General features: G+C 43.5%; 1 non-coding gene and 2 pseudogenes across 1 annotated transcript; 2 read left to right on the forward strand and 1 right to left on the reverse strand.

The window, feature by feature from the left end:
- The window catches only part of LOC116665081, a 100,536-nt pseudogene extending 95,174 nt beyond the window's left edge, over positions 1-5,362 (forward strand).
- A 2,495-nt stretch (positions 5,363-7,857) lies between these two features.
- Positions 7,858-7,929, forward strand: TRNAA-CGC. The gene has a single exon. It is a non-coding gene; the product is annotated as a tRNA-Ala (tRNA).
- Positions 7,930-12,410: 4,481 nt separating this feature from the next.
- LOC102515827 lies at positions 12,411-13,815 on the reverse strand (annotated as a pseudogene).
- Positions 13,816-17,139: the final 3,324 nt, after the last annotated feature.

Raw genomic sequence — 17,139 nt, forward strand, 5'->3', positions numbered from 1 at the left:
ACAGGCACACTAGCCTCCTCCTGCTTCTCCTTTAGATAGGTGGACAGGCACACTAGCCTCCTCCAGTTGGGATAGACAGAGACAGATACATAGATACACGGACACAGTAGCCTTCTCCTCCATTTGATAGAGGAGGAGGACGCTAGTGTGTGTTTGTCTGTCTGTCCTCCTATCTATCAGATGCATACACACACAGAGATAGTAAGATAGACAGACCTATAGACAGACACACTAACCCCTCCTCCGTTTGATTCATTGATAGACACGCAAGGCTCCTCCTTCATTAGATAGACAAAATGATCAACACACGGACAATTAGACACACTAGCCTCCTCCTCCTCCATTAGATAGATACAGACAGACAGACACACTAGCCTGCTTGATTAGCTAGACAGGCACACCAGCCGCCTCCTCTTCTTCCTCCATTAGATAGAAAGACAGACAGACACTGTGCTCCCCCAGTAGAATGATATATAGACACACTAGCCTCCTCCTTCTCCTCCATTAGATACAGAGATAGGCAGACACACTTGCCTCCTCTTCCTCTACATAGGGAGATAGATGGACACACTAGCCCCCTCCTCCTCCTCCATTAGAAACAAAGACACACACACAGACCGAGATACAGCCACACTAGCGTCCTCCTTATCCCCTATTAGACGGACAGAGAGACAGACAGACAGACTAGCCGCCTCTTCGTCCTGTTGAGATACAGAAAGAAATACACACAGAGATACAAAGACACACTAGCCTCCTCCACCTCCTGTTTCGATAGAGACAGCTAGAGATACACACAAAGAGACAGACACACTAGCCTCCTCCTCATTTTTAGATAACTAGAGACAGACAGAGATAGAGAGAGAGAGAGACACAGATAGACACACTAGCCTCCTCATCCTGTTGAGAGAGAGAGAGAGACACACACACACACATAGGTAGACACACGGAACACTAGCCACCTCCTCCTCCTCCTTCCCCATTAGATAGATGGATACACAGACAGACAGACAGAGAGATACATAGCCAGATACTCTAGCCGCCTCCTCTTCCTGCTGAAATAGAAAGAGAGTGTGCGAGAGATACACGCCGATAGACACACTAGCCGCCGCCTCTGTTTACATACGTAGAGAGAGGGAGTGAGAGATACACACACAGATCGATAGACACAGGAGACTCCTCCTCCTCTTGTTTAGACAGATGGACAGGCACGCTAGCCGCCTCCTCCATTACATAGAAACACAGACTGATACGTAGACATGCTAGCCGCCTCCTCCATTTGATAGATAGGAGGACAGACAGACAGACACTAGCGGCCTTCTCCTCCTCTATCAGATGGATACACAGGCAGAGATAGGTAGGTAGACAGACGTATAGACAGACACACTACCCTTCTCCTGCTTCTCCATTACATAGGTGGACACGCACACTAGCCTCCTCCACTAGGGATATACAGAGACAGATACATAGATACACAGACACAGTAGCCTTCTCCTCCATTTGATAGAGGAGGAGGAGGACGCTAGTGTGTGTTTGTCTGTCTGTCCTCCTATCTATCAGATACATACACACACAGAGATAGACAGATAGAGAGACCTATAGACAGACACACTAACCCCTCCTCCGTTTGATTCATTGATAGACACGCAAGGCTCCTCCTTCATTAGATAGACAAAATGATCAACACACGGACAATTAGACACACTAGCCTCCTCCATTAAATACGTAGATATACAGATAGATGGATAGACACCCTAGCCTCCTCCATTAAATACGTAGATATACAGATAGATGGATAGACACACTAGCCTCCTCCTCCTCCATTAGATAGATACAGACAGACAGACACACTAGCCTGCTTGATTAGCTAGACAGGCACACCAGCCGCCTCCTCTTCTTCCTCCATTAGATAGAAAGACAGACAGACACTGTGCTCCCCCAGTAGACGGATATATAGACACACTAGCCTCCTCCTTCTCCTCCATTAGATACAGAGATAGACAGACACACTTGCCTCCTCTTCCTCTACATAGGGAGATAGATGGACACACTAGCCCCCTCCTCCTCCTCCATTAGAAACACAGACACACACACAGACCGAGAAACAGCCACACTAGCGTCCTCCTTATCCCCTATTAGACGGACAGACAGACAGACTAGCCGCCTCTTCGTCCTGTTGAGATACAGAAAGAAACACACACAGAGATACAAAGACACACTAGCCTCCTCCACCTCCTGTTTCGATAGAGGCAGCGAGAGATACACACAGACAGATAGACACACTAGCCTCCTCCTCATTTTTAGATAACTAGAGAGAGAGAGAGAGAGAGAGAGAGAGAGAGACAGATAGACACACTAGCCTCCTCATCCTGTTGAGAGAGAGAGAGACACACACACACAGGTAGACACACGGAACACTAGCCACCTCCTCCTCCTCCTTCCCCATTAGATAGATGGATAGATAGACAGACAGACAGACAGACAGAGAGATACATAGCCAGACACTCTAGCCGCCTCCTCTTCCTGCTGAAATAGAAAGAGAGTGTGCGAGAGATACACGCAGATAGACACACTAGCCGCCGCCTCTGTTTACATACGTAGAGAGAGGGAGTGAGAGATACACACACAGATCGATAGACACAGGAGCCTCCTCCTCCTCATGTTTAGACAGATGGACAGGCACACTAGCCTCCTCCATGAGACAGATACATAGATACACAGACACAGTAGCCTTCTCGTCCTCCTCCATTACGGAGATAAATAGAAAGACAGATGGACAGACAGACACCCTAGCCTCCTCCTTCTGCTCCATTACAGAGACAGACAGATACTCAGACACACTAGCCTCCTCCTCCTCCTCCTGCATTAAATACATAGATAGTAGATACATAGTTAGAAACACAGACAGACAGACAGACACACTGGATTCCTGCTCCTCTGCAGAGAGATAGTTAGACACACTAGTCTATTCCTCCTGCATTAGACAGACAGACACACTACCCTCCTCCTGCTTCTCCTTTAGATAGGTGGACAGGCACACTAGCCTCCTCCACTAGGGACATACAGAGACAGATACATAGATACACAGACACAGTAACCTTCTCCTCCATTTGATAGAGGAGGAGGAGGACGCTAGTGTGTGTTTGTCTGTCTGTCCTCCTATCTGATACATACACACACACAGATAGTAAGATAGACAGACCTATAGACAGACACACTAACCCCTCCTCTGTTTGATTCATTGATAGACACGCAAGGCTCCTCCTTCATTAGATAGACAAAATGATCAACACACGGACAATGAGACACACTAGCCTCCTCCATTAAATACGTAGATATACAGATAGATGGATAGACACCCTAGCCTCCTCCTCCTCCATTAGATAGATACAGACAGACAGACATACTAGCCTGCTTGATTAGCTAGACAGGCACACCAGCCGCCTCCTCTTCTTCCTCCATTAGATAGAAAGACAGACAGACACTGTGCTCCCCCAGTAGACGGATATATAGACACACTAGCCTCCTCCTTCTCCTCCATTAGATACAGAGATAGACAGACACACTTGCCTCCTCTTCCTCTACATAGGGAGATAGATGGACACACTAGCCCCCTCCTCCTCCTCCATTAGAAACACAGACACACACACAGACCGAGAAACAGCCACACTAGCGTCCTCCTTATCCTCTATTAGACGGACACACAGACAGACAGACACACTAGCCGCCTTTTCGTCCTGTTGAGATACAGAAAGAAACACACACAGAGATACAAAGACACACTACCCTCCTCCTCCTCCTGTTTCGACAGAGACAGCGAGAGATACACACAGACAGATAGACACACTAGCCTCCTCCTCATTTTTACATAACTAGAGAGATGGAGAGAGAGAGAGACACAGACAGACACACTAGCCCTCTCCTGCTCCTCCATTAGATACAGGGATAGAGAGACACACTTGTCTCCTCCTCATTTTTAGATAACTAGAGAAATAGAGACACACACACAGATAGACACACTCGCCTCCTCATCCTGTTGAGAGAGTGAGAGAGAAACACAAGTAGATACTCGGAACACCTTCTTCGCCTCCTTTTGATAGACAAACAGGTAGACAGATTAGCGTCTTCCTCCTCCATTAGAGACAGAGATAGACCTTCGACTCCTCCCATTTTCCCTTAGAAAGACAGAGAAGAGAGATAACGACTGTAGCCTCGTCTTTGTCCTCCCTCCGTAATTCACACAAGCCAGAAGAGAATGATTTCCTATGATATCACTAATATGTATAATCTAAAAAATAAGAAAAAAGACAAGTTCTTTATGAACAGACACACAGGAAGAAAAACTTACGGTTACTTGAGGGGCTGGGTCCGCCAGGATGGGAGAAGTTGGGACGTTGAGAATATGAAAAATACATGTATGTTTATGTATGACTGAAGTGTGCTGTGCACCTGAATTCTTCAATAAAGGAAAAATGTACTATGAAATGTTTCCAAATTGCCGTCCAGAAATACCATATAGTGCACATTGCAACAGCAGTGTAATTATCATAGTGCTCGCGTCAGCAGGCACTAACTTTAAATGTAGTGTTTCTCTCTGTATGTTGTTTAAATACTTTTCTTTGATTGTAACTATAGAGGTTATATTTTTTATATGAGTATTGCCATTTGTATTATGTATTCATCCCTTTTGCTCCTTTTCCTGTTGAAGTGTTCAACTTTTAAAAATTTGTTAGAACTTCTTTAATTTCTGTTAATTTTTCCAGTTTATTTCCCTTTTCTTAAAAAATTCTGTCTACAATCCATTATTTTTGTAATTTTAGCATTTATACGTATTAAACATTATCTACCTTTTTTTATTTTTAAGGTATGAAAGCTTTCAAAATCCAAAGAAGAGAAAAAATCAAAGTGGAACAATGTTTCGACCTGGACAGAAAGTAACTCTAGCGTAAAATCTACTCTGATTTTTTTTTTTTTGTAGTGCTTTTGTCCCTGTGTTGTAGCAGTGAAAATGGTGTATGTAAATGTCTTTCTAATTAACTTAGTTTGTTAATGTATAAAATCACAGCCTGGTAAACCTGCGCTTGTGGCATAGTTGGGATTAGTTGGTGTTAATACTTTAGAATAAATTGAGATTTATAATACATTCTATGTTTTATTTCCTATATACATTAAATCCTTGATGAAATAATATTTGCCAAATGTTATAACTGATGTTTTTCTCCTCTGAAGAAAACATAGAGGATTAAATACATTTCTTAGAACTCACCGACAGTTGTGTGCTCAACATCTTTCGTGCATTTGACAAACTTTATGCTTAGCAACTTCTTGACTTCTGTCGAAATAAAATATCCAGTTATTAACTGTTCCAATTATCTGTTCTTGTATCTGAAAACATGGAATTTACACACAATTTAAATAAATATAATTGCTCCTTTAACCAGAAATGAGACCACGTCTCTGTAATAAAGCTCCAGCTGCTAGGCCAGGGTCCTGAATGACGTCCATTCCTCCTCTAGTTCCATGACTTTATCTTGCTGTATGCTGACCTCTGAACTCAACTGTCAAGTCAGCCACCATCAACACCAACTACGTGTAGTAATGTGTTAAGGGGCAAGGAGAACGTTAAGTAACATACGCAGATAAATACATGAGACAGCAAAGAAAAATGTGTAGGCTGCAACCGTTGCTCTTTCTGCCGTTAGTCTTGAGGCCATGGCTGGTATTTTTTTATTTTTATCTTCCATGACTTACTCCATGTTCCTCTGATTTCAGCCCTCACCTTCATGGATTAGAGGCCTTTACTGAGTGGGATGGTCTAAACCTGCATTTCTATCACAGCCTTTCCATCAGTTGCCTAAGATTGCAAATGTCTCACATTAAATTTACCATAAATAACAAGGTTCCGTCCATACTTCTCCCATCCCCCATTGTGTACCATCAACTCTGTTCACTCAGCCAGTATTGTAACCCTCCCCTTTCAAAGCATTACAGTCATTGCTGTGTTCCCCTGGTAGAATTCCTCCCTTGCTCCCCTCAAATCAGCAAAGCCCAGCATCTCTAGGAATGGAGACAAAGATGTTTGTGTCACTAGATACTGAGAAGTGCCCTTCTCCCTTGCACTTTGGTTCCTAGATCCTTGTATTTAGGCCTTGGTCACAGTATATACAATAAGCACTACATACAGCAGATCAGGACTCCAATCCACAACCCCAAGAGGCCAGCTGTTTCAGACTCTATGAGGAGTGTATTTACATTAACTCCAGGGAATTCACTGTAAAGGGAGTTTTGTGATCAGAAGTAAGGGGTAGCCTAACAGTGTAAAAGCATGTAGTGAATCCCTGAGAGATGACATTGGTAGGAGTTTAGAGGACAAAGCATATCTAATTCAAGAATGTGTCCTCACCAAGGCACAAGATAAAAATCCCAGAAGAAATAAGTCATGATGAGATAGGCAGTTTATCCGAGAAAGAATTTAGAATAATGATGGCGAAGATGTTCAGAGAACTCAAGAGGAGTATAGATGCACAGAGTGAAGTTTTTAGCAGAGTGTGAAAATATAAATACCCAAACAGAGCTGAAGAGTAGAAGCACTAAAATGAATAACACGCTAGAAGGAACCAAGAATAGACTAAATGAGGCAGAACAGATCAGTGAGCTAGAAGACAAGATTAGTGGAAATCACTACTGCAGAACAGAAAAGAGAATGATAAGAAATGAGGATAGTTTAACAGAACTCTGGAACAACATGAAACGTGCTAATATTTGCATTATAGGGATCCCAGAAAGAGAAGATAGATAGAACCTGAGAAAATTTTTGAAGAGATAACCGAAAACTTCCCAAACTTGGGAAAGGAAACAGTCACCCAAGTGCAGGAAGCACAGACAGTTCCACACAGAATCAACCCAAAGAGGAACACCCCAAGGCACACAGTAATCAAACTGACAAGAAGTAAGGATAAGGAGAGAATATTAAAACCAGCAAGAGAAAAGCAACAAATAACATACAAAGGAACTCCCATAAGGTTATCAGCTGAATTTTCAGAAGAAATTCTATAGGCCAGAAGGGAGTGGCAAGATACATTTAAAGTGATGAAGGGGGAAAAATCTACAACCAAGAATACCCTACCCAGCAAGGCTCTCGTTCAGATTTGATGGAGAAAGCAAAAGCCTCACAGATAAACAAAAGCTTAAAGAATTCACCACCACCAAACCAGCTTTACAATAAATGTGAAAGGAACTTCTCTAGTCATCAAACCACAGGAAAAGACACACATGCACCCCAATGCTCATAGGAGCACTACTGATAATAGCCAAGACATGGAAACAATGTAAATGTCCATTGACAGATGACCAGATAAAGAATTTGTGGTCTATTTATACAACAGAATACTACTCAGGGATAAGAAAGAATAAAATAATGCCTTTGGAGCAACATAAATGGACCTTGAGATCATCATTCTAAGTGAAGCTAAGAAGAGAAAGAAAAATACCGTATGATTCATATGTGCAATCTCAAAAAAGAAAAAAGAGGACATTAATGGACTCATCTACAAAACAGAAGCAGACTCCCAGGCATAGTAAACAATTTTATGGTTAATGGGTGAAAGGGGGTGGGAACGGATAAATTTGGGAGTTTGAGATTTGCAAAGGTTAACCACTATATATAGAAATAAATAAAAAACCAAATTTCTTCTCTATAGCACAGGGAACTATATTCAGTATCTTGTAATAACCTTTAATGAAAAAGAATATGAAAACAAATATATGTGTGTATATGCATGACTGAGACTTTGTGCTGTACACCAGAAATTGACACATTGTTACTGACTGTACTTCAATTAAAAAAAGAACACCTGGGGGGAGGGTATAGCTCAGTGTTAGAGTGCATGCCTCGCATGCATGAGGTCCTGAGTTCAATCCCCAGTACCTCCATTAAAAAAAAAAACCTAATTACCTCCCCCCCAAACAAACAAAAACAATAAATAAGAAAACATCAATTAAGAAAAAAAAGAACACTCCAGATGCCGAGACAGCATACCAAATCAAAACTGTGTTAATTAGAAACAAGTTCAGTGCATTAATACACTCAACTTGACCAATTATTAAATTTCTCCCTTCTTAGCCTAGCGCCACCCCCCCCACACTCTACCTCCACATATATTCTTTATATTTTGCAAGAAAAAGCAAAATATTGTAGTTCTTTTATTGTCTAAGCCTCCTCCTTCTGACTTTCTCTTCACTCCCTGGGGCATGTTGGAATCGGACAGGAGATGGGAGGGTTGGAAGGCAAGGATGAGCTTCCTCTTGCAAGACTGAGCCCCCACCAGACAAGGGCTTTTTCAGGGTCTTCAAACAAGGGTCACAGGGGCTACCTCACTATCAAGCAAGATTTTTAAAAAGGGTAAAGATTCAAGGGAATCCAGTTCCTTCCACGTGTCCCCACCCCAGTTATCAGGGGCCCACTCTTTTCTGACCAATACCTTAACTTCTCCATAAGAGATCTAAAACGGCTATGAACTCAGTGGATAATGCCATCCAGTCATCAATAGGATCAAACTCTGCATTTGACTTTCAGCCTCATGGCGCCAAAAGACAAGGGATTCTTCCGGCCATCATACTAATCCCTAATTTTCAGCCTATGCCTTGAGCTGAAAATATCAACTGGGCTTGCCTTGCTCCTTTAAGCTCTCTAGTGCTGTCATCAGTGCACCCATTTGAAACCCTTGTGTGTTTGATACTATTCCACAGCAGCAACCTATTCAATGGGCACTTCATTCCTGGGAATAATTTGTGATATTTCAGCTGTTTTGCCACCGAATGCCATCGCCTGCCAAATTCATATCCCGTAATACGAAATGGATTTTCCGCACCCTCAGCCTTTACTAGGGCAGGTAACTAGTCCCAAATTTCCTCCCTTTTTTTTTTTTTTCTCCCAAGTCTTGCCTGCAACCACTTCGGGTAACAGAACCCAACCCTGGCTTTTTTAAGCAGAAAGGAATTTATTAAAAGCTTTATTGGGGTGAGAAAGCAGAGATGCTCGAAGACCCATGAGATCATGTCACCAGTCTTTGGGTGACATGAGAGCTTGGCATAAAAGGCCTCCCAAGCGAAAAAAATAAAGTAACACCAACCTCGCCCACAAGACCCCCTGCTATGGATGACGTCACCCCATTTATACCACTCGGAGTCTGCCCATTCCTGAATTTCTAGCTTCCAGAAACCCCGTGTATAAGGCCAGCAGTCTGCTCTGCTACGAAGCCAGGCCTAACCGGCATAGCTCATAATTAGTATAACAAGCAAAAAGTTCAGCTTTATACATACTGAGTGGTGGTCTCACCATCCTTTGATACTTTCCTAATCAAGATCAATAATTCCTAATCTAGTCATCTATTAGAATCTAACTGGGAGAACACTTACTGTGAGCACCAGCTAGTAACTTGCAAGGCTGGTTTGTTTCACCACGTCCAGCTGCCTCTGTGTTACATGGAAAATGCCACAGAAAGGCCAGGTTTCGTGCATACTGTTCACCGCTGTTACCTAGAAAAGTGCTCCTTACACTGGTGATCAATCAATAAGCATTTGTGAATGAATCATTCTTATTTCTTAACTGAAATTGGAATAATCCTCCTTTGAATAAATAAGGGGGGGAAAAAAACCAAAATCTAATATTTCAAGACTTTTTTTTTTAGATTAGAACATGTATGATTGACTAGGAATCAGTTTTGATTGTAAAAGCAGTGGAAATTGGCCATCTACAATAGTTTCAGGAGATATTTCATGGATTCTTAAATTAAATGGACATTTTGTATTCCAATAGTAAAATACTCCATGCTTACAAATATAAAGAAGAAAAAATAAAAGTGTAAAATGTGAAACACTGACTTTATGTCATGGAGTTTACCCATTTCCTAAGTAAACTGACATTTTTATAGCACTAGCATAGGATTCCCAGGAAGTTTCCAATAATCAAACAAACCAAAAACAAAAAGCAGAGGAATGTTCCAGGATAAAAAATACCATCAACCATGTATCGAAAGAGACGTTTTCAGAGATTTCAGACAGAAAACTGAAATAAGGCATTGTGGCCTCGATATTTATTTTAAGTACAGTCAGGTGACAAAAATCTGAAGATGGATCAGTCAGTTCAAATGATGAGTAAAATATTAAAAACGTGTTACTGTCATTTGAGGACAGTGAAAACCTTAACCCTAGTTTTAGGGCAGGGCGTTGGTGGATCGGATATAGATCCAAACTACCCTATGGCCTCTGATCACAACCACTTCCTGGCATCTCAGAAACACCTGCAGCTGTGACTGACATCACCACAGAGCCTTGGTTTTGAAGGGACTGACCCAGAGGCTGATGGTCCAGCACAGCAGAGGTGGGATCGAAATCGTTCCTCACTGGCGCCCTCTTGGCATCTGATGGAGAGGAAGGCCAGAGGTTGTGAAGACTCCCTCCTGTATCTTATACTATGATCAGTGCGCACTGATCCCAAGGGGGCGGGCGGGCAGGGAGGATGTGAGATTGACATAGCAACCCACCATCACTACCAGAAAAAAGACCTCAGAACAAACCCAGGGAGAGTAGAATTTCCTACCTTACCTTTTTTCGCCTGTGAGTAATAAGCACAGGACCAGCCTAACTGGAATGGACACCAGCTGAACCAGCATCACCAGGTACATGGTTCTCTGTTTACAATCCATTCTCCCAACTGAGCTTTCTAAAGTGTGCCAAGCCGCAGCAGCACTGTGCTTTCACTCCCTGCCAGACACTGTGTCTGTGCACCTTACCACCATGTTGAATCCCCTCAACTGCCTGAGGAGATTATTTCAATGATCTTGTATTTAACCCCAGGTGAGTCCAAAACCCATGGCCTTACAGCATTCTACCCTGTCCACTCATAAGTGTTCTCCTCGATCAACACAGAAACAGAACCAAGAGCAACTTCACTCATAAGATTTCTGAAGCCCTCTGTTGTAACTCGTTTAAGACAGTATCTTGAAAAGACAAATCAATGGAAAGATACATTGTGCTCATGGATTGGAAGTATATTGTTAAAATATCCATATAACCAAAGTAACCTACCGATCCAATGCAATCGCTAGAAAAATCCCAATGGCATTTTTCAGAGAAATAGAACAAGCAAGCCTAAAATGTATATGGGACCACAAAAGACTCCAAAGAGCAAAAGCAATCTTAAGGAAAACTTATATGGAAGCACTATGCTGATTTCAAACTATGTTAAAAAGTTTTAGTAATCAAAATAGTCTGGTACTGCTCTAAAAACAGACACATAGATCAAGGGAACTTAATAGACAGCCCAGAAATAAACCCACACCTCTATGGTCAATTAATTTATGACAAACGAGCCAAGAACACGCAACAGGGAAAGGATGGTATCGTCAATAAACAGTACTGGGAAGACCGGACAGCCACATGCAAAAGAAGGAAACTGCACCCCTATTTTATACCATCCACAAAATTTAACTCAGAATGGATTAAAGACTTGAACTTAAGACCTGAAGCCATCAAACTCCCAGATGAAAACATAGTGTGTAATCTTGACTCTGGTCTTGGTGATAATTTTTTGGAATTGATACCAAAAGCAAAGGTGACAAAAGCAAAATGAACAAGTAGGACTACATCAACATACAAAGTTTCTGTACAGAAAAAGAAACCATCAACAAACTGAAAAGGCAACCTACCAAATGTGAGAAAATACTTGCAAATCATGTATCTAATAAGGGATTAATATCTAAAATATATTAAAAACTCATGCAACTCAATAGCAAAAATGAAATAATCTGATTAGAAAATGAGGAGAGGATCTGAATAGACTTTTTTCCAAAGAAGACAGACAGCTGGCCAACAGGTATAGGAAAAGATGCTCAACATCACAAATCATTAGGGAAATGCATAACAAAACCGCAGTGCAATAAACTCATAAACCTATCAGAATGATTAATATCAGAAAGACAAGAAATAACAAGTGTTGGCAAGGGTATGGAAGAAAGGGAACCCTTTTGCCCTGCTGATAAGAATGTACATGGGTACAGCCACTATGGAAAACAATATGAAAGTTTCTGAAAAAATTAAACAGAACTATCACATGATCCAGCAATTCTACTTCTGAAGTATGTATCACTGCTGGTTGGAGACTGTGTGGTGTTTCACAGTGTACCTCGCCGCATGGAAATTTTCTTAAGGTTGGCAGGTGACCTAGTGTCTATCTAACCCATTTGGTGACCAACTCATCCTAGCAGTCTTAGGCTTAAGGAGCCAGAGCTCTAACAGCTGTGTCCACCAATTCTGCAGCACTAGCTCTAAGATGCTCATTAGCAATAGTTACGTTTTTATGAGATTTCTTTATAGTGGTGGACATCCTAATGTTTTTTTTCTAAGGGACATTTATTCCTTTTCCAAATGTTACATTAAAACCAGGTAGAAGAGAATGGTTTCAGCAGTTAGGAAAAAAAAAGTACAAATCTAGGGTTTCTAAGTTATTTACAACAATTGGTGGGGGGAAAAAAGACAAGTTGTTTCACATTACAGACCCCCCCCCCCAGACCCCAAAGCTTCGTATTTGTTTACTAAGTCAAAAAAGAGACACAGATGATTCACAAGGTGGAGGTTTGAACTTGAGTAAATTTATAAAAACTTGGTCAGGGCCAGTGTCCTCCCCAGCCCAGGTACCACTAGGCACAGCACAAAAGACTAAAAACTCAATGGCGAAGGCTGGACACTCAGGGTTTGGGAGTGTAGGCACCCCCACATCCCGCTCAGGGATTTAGAAAAGAACTGGGTTAGAAAAACAACAATTGCCCTCTGCAGGAGTGGGGACAGGGAAGGAGGCAGGGCCACGACAGGAGCATTTCACATCACTAACTTAACTTGGGAAACTGGGAGGGACCATCTTCAACTGGCCTCAAGAGAAAGATCAACTGGATGATGGGAGAATCTATCTGCAACCACAGGGAGAGGAGGAGAGGGAACATGGCTAGGGGGCAACATCCCCTTCCATTCCTGGCACAGGAAGGCAGCCAGAGCACCAGGTCCAGGCAGTGACCTCACAATGACAGTACAGTTTTTGCAGCTTAGAAATCACCCACCTGCCCGCAACCAGCTACTCATTCTGCTCGCTTGCTGGTGTAGGGCCACTCTCTGGCCTGGGACCCTGCCTCTTCTTCTGTGTCTCCTCCCTTGAAGGCAGCGCTAGTCTCTGCCACTTTGGCCTGGGGCTCCCGGCTCTCAAGGGTGGCAACAGCCTCGCCCTTCCTGGGCAATGCCTTCCTTGCTGCAGGCTCTGATCTCCCCCTGCTCCTGCTCTTCCTGTGGGTGAGGAGGCTGACTAATCACCCCTGCCCTCCTTCCGATTTCTTTTGAAGGACAGGCCACTCAAATTGAAAGGCTTTTTGAAAGAATTTCTTCTTCTTGGGTGTCCCCTGCGGGGGGCGGGGAGGCTCTCCCTTGGCTTCACCGTCCTGGCTAGGGGGTGCCGGCTCGACGGCATCGCCAGCGGCCCCGGCTACCTCTTCTGTTCCGTTCACCCGGGGCGACTCTCCTTCATCCTAGGGGGAATGAGTCTCCATTGCTCTTTACGTGGCCGTTCTCCCGTCCGTTAGCCTTCGCGGGGGAAGTGCCTGCTGCCTCCCCGGCGATCACGTCGCCCCGGGGAGACACGGAGCTCTGGCTGCCCAAGGCGGGGGTTCTGCTGGGGTGGGGGCCGGGGCCGGAGCCGCCGTGGGCTCGCGCCGCAGGGCACAGGTGAGTAGGGCGGGCCTGGCTAGCGGAAGGGTGGGGCTCTCGCCCGACGGGTAGGGGTGTCGGGGAAACCCCGCCCCCGGCCCCGCCCAGCGCCCGCCCCGCCCACCCAGCGCCCGCCGCGCCCGCCCCACGCCACGCCAGAACGCCTCCTAATGGCTTTTAGTATTTCGAATCCTGCCTTCTTAGATTCTGGTGTGCCGTTGGTCAAAACAGCCCGAAAGTTCTTAATTTATTTCCCCAAATGCCCCAATGGTTTTCGCTGTGGACTTGACCTTGAGGCTTTGCGAGTCCCCTAACAGCTGGCATCTTGCTTCCTTTAGATTGAGAGGTACCTATTATTTCCCCTTGTTGAAATATCCTCCCTAAGTCAACCAGGCTTCCTGTTTCTGGCTGCCTGTGCACGGTTCCCGAGACCGGTCAGGACCTCCCGGAGGCGCTTACCTCGTAGATGAGGTTGGCCACAAACCCAAATCTTGCTGCCCATTAAGTCTTACCTTGAAAAATTTGGAGTTTCTCACACCCCAATTTTCCACCTGGAAGGATGCGGACAAACTGGAAGAGCTCAGAGCGGCAAAGAGGTGGTGTACCTGAAGAGCTTTAAGGCTACCCTCACCTTCGTCCAGGAGCCTCTCGGTACCTCCAACAGCTGCCTTCAGGACTTCTTTCTGCGCCAAAACTGTCAAAGGACAAACCTAAAACACTTTAGTAACAAATTTATGTCCTTTAGTCAAGGGAACACAACCCATGGATTGGGGGAGCGCAGGGCCTCACACGCAGTGCAGCCCACTCCCAGGATTCTGGGCAGGAGCGAGTTTCACCCAGCGTTAGAGGCAACGTGGAAACGTCACGATTGGCCAGAAGGAGGGATTCAAGAGAGGAGCAGGTTCCGTTTTCAAGGGTCAGGTAAACAGGCCACAGCTGAGCTGGAGAGCTGTGATTGGCGGGTGTCAGTTTCCTTGACAGGTGAGGAATTACCTTCATCAGGGTTAATTGATATAAACAGGCCTTTGATGATCTTCCTAAATTGCCCCAAAGCAGGATGCTAGCAGACCTCTTTCTCACTTTGTAGAAACTGAAGCTTTTATCAGCTGAATTGTATATGCAAGAGAGAACTAGCTTGAAAACAACGGTTCTCATTTCTGGCTTCACATGAGAATCGCCTCTGGAACTTCAAACATTTTTTTGTATTTTTAAGTTTTACTAGATTCTTTGGAAACTAGTGAAGTCCCTGTCTCACTCCCAGAGATAATGGTTTAATTAATTGCCTTGTGGGACCTCCCAGCAGTTTTGGGGGTTTTTTTGTTTTTGTTTTTAAAGCTACAGGGGTTTTTCTAGTGCGTTCGTGACTCACCAGTGAAAGGTGGGGGGAAGGAGGCGGAATCTTAAAACGTGTTCAAAATCCACATGATTAATTCTTTAAATATAAAAAAAGAGATAATTTTTGTGAACCTGCTAGGTACAAAGCATTGACAAGTGCATGTGGAGAATGAAAAGAAAATGAATTTCCCTTTGGCAGGGGATTACAGTTTTGCCCTTTGTCCATAAATTCAGAACCTCTTAGACTTGTTAAGTAAGCCATAATCTAGGTCATAAGGCTGTGTGAGTGGAGGATGGGTCTCTGAGCCTGAGCTCAGGGGCCGCCATGTTGAAACCCTCACAGATGCAGGTATTAATAGCAGCCCTGACCCGGCCGAGGCCTGGGTCAGGAAGCTGCCCACTTCCTCCCTCTTCCAAATGTAGGGCACTGTAAGGACAAATAAGAGTTTAAAAGAAGAAGCTTGATTTCCTTTCTATATCAGAATATTTACCTTAGAAAACTTTAAAGTATCTTCTCATCTCTTTGAAATGTATCTGTTTAGAAACTAAATAAGCCTGTCAGCTTTACAACCTAGGAGTGTTTCTCAAGGACCTGGGAGCCATCTCTCTGAAATGTAAATGTGAGAGACAGCACCCCAACCTCCAGTTTCTGTGGGAGGGTAAGAGCCTAACTTCGGTGTTCCAAGCTGTAAAAGTACTTCCATCGTAAAGATACGAGTTTGTCCCCTGCCCCACATAAAGTCAGTTAGCTAACACAGGTGATCGCCCCCATCACAGGTGAACTTAGGAATACCTGCACGTGACTAATGGCGCTGTCAAGTTCTCTTTGCCGAGGACTAGTTACTGTTTGTCTTAAGAACATGTATGTAATGGGCTGTACCTGCTTGGCTGTATTAAAGGGTGAGCATTCTTTGTCTTTGCAGCCTCAGCCAATTGCCTGTGGTGAATAGCACACTCTGGCTAAATGTTCAGGAAAGAGTAAGTGTTTACTTCCTCTGCGACCTTCGTGGAGAGGATTTCTGGGTTGGGAGTTTTGTTTGTTTTTTTTTAATTGTATCTTCCCAACAGCACCTTCACTCTTTATTCTAAGGTTACTGTCTCTTTCACTCGCACCTTCCCTATCCATGTGGACAAGTACTAAAGACATAGGTGTTTTTGTTATAAACTTCCTCCATTCTACCCAGCTTCGGGTGGGACACAGGAGTTAGGATAATTCCAAATAGTGACGATGTTTCAAGAAGTTGAGGTTATGATTGTAGCTTTTCTGTTTGTAGTTGAGTGATTATTTCATGCTAGTCTGTCATGCTGAATAAGAAATACTGGTTAATGATTCCCACTTAAACAGAAAAAAGAGAAAAAGGGAGAAGAGAGAGTTATCTGGTTTTAAATTTTGTATACACCTCTTTTGACAGGTAGAAATTAAAGTATTTTTAAATAATCCAATCTGTTCATCTTTTCCTATGTGATATCCTTCATTGTTTTTCAATTAAAAATTTATCAAAGTAATCCATGTACTTTTTTTTAAAAAGGCAAGTAATTCTAAATAGCTTATAATGAAAAACATCAGTTCCCTGCCTTATTCATCAGTGCCTCAGTAACTGTACCAGTCAGGATTTAATCAGAGAAACAGAGCCACTAGGAATGATACAGAATAAAGGACCCACAACAGAGATTTTACCTTAGACAATTATGGGAGCCTGTTGAACAGTCTGTAAGGCTTTTGCTTCTGTGTCTGGGGCTGGGGCATAAAACCAGCAGGGCAGGCAGTCTGCATGGGAAAATGGACTTGAAGTGGAGGAGAGCAAGGACAAAGTTGAACCTGCATTAGTCTCTCACCCCTGCCAAGCCTCCAACCTCAATGATGCAGGTGCCCTGCAGGAGAAGCCGGTGTCCTTCGTCACGGAGCTAAATGTACACCTGCCCTGGAGCTGATGAAGCTGATGGAGGTCACTCCTGAGTCCTTTCCTAGAATCATCATGTGAATATAGGAAATTAGCTAAACCACCAAATTTATTTCCTCAACATGTCATTCGTCTTCCTTGCAAAGGTTTAAAAACT

This window comes from Camelus ferus, chromosome 7 (genome assembly GCF_009834535.1).
Source record: "Camelus ferus isolate YT-003-E chromosome 7, BCGSAC_Cfer_1.0, whole genome shotgun sequence".
Taxonomy (NCBI): domain Eukaryota; kingdom Metazoa; phylum Chordata; class Mammalia; order Artiodactyla; family Camelidae; genus Camelus; species Camelus ferus.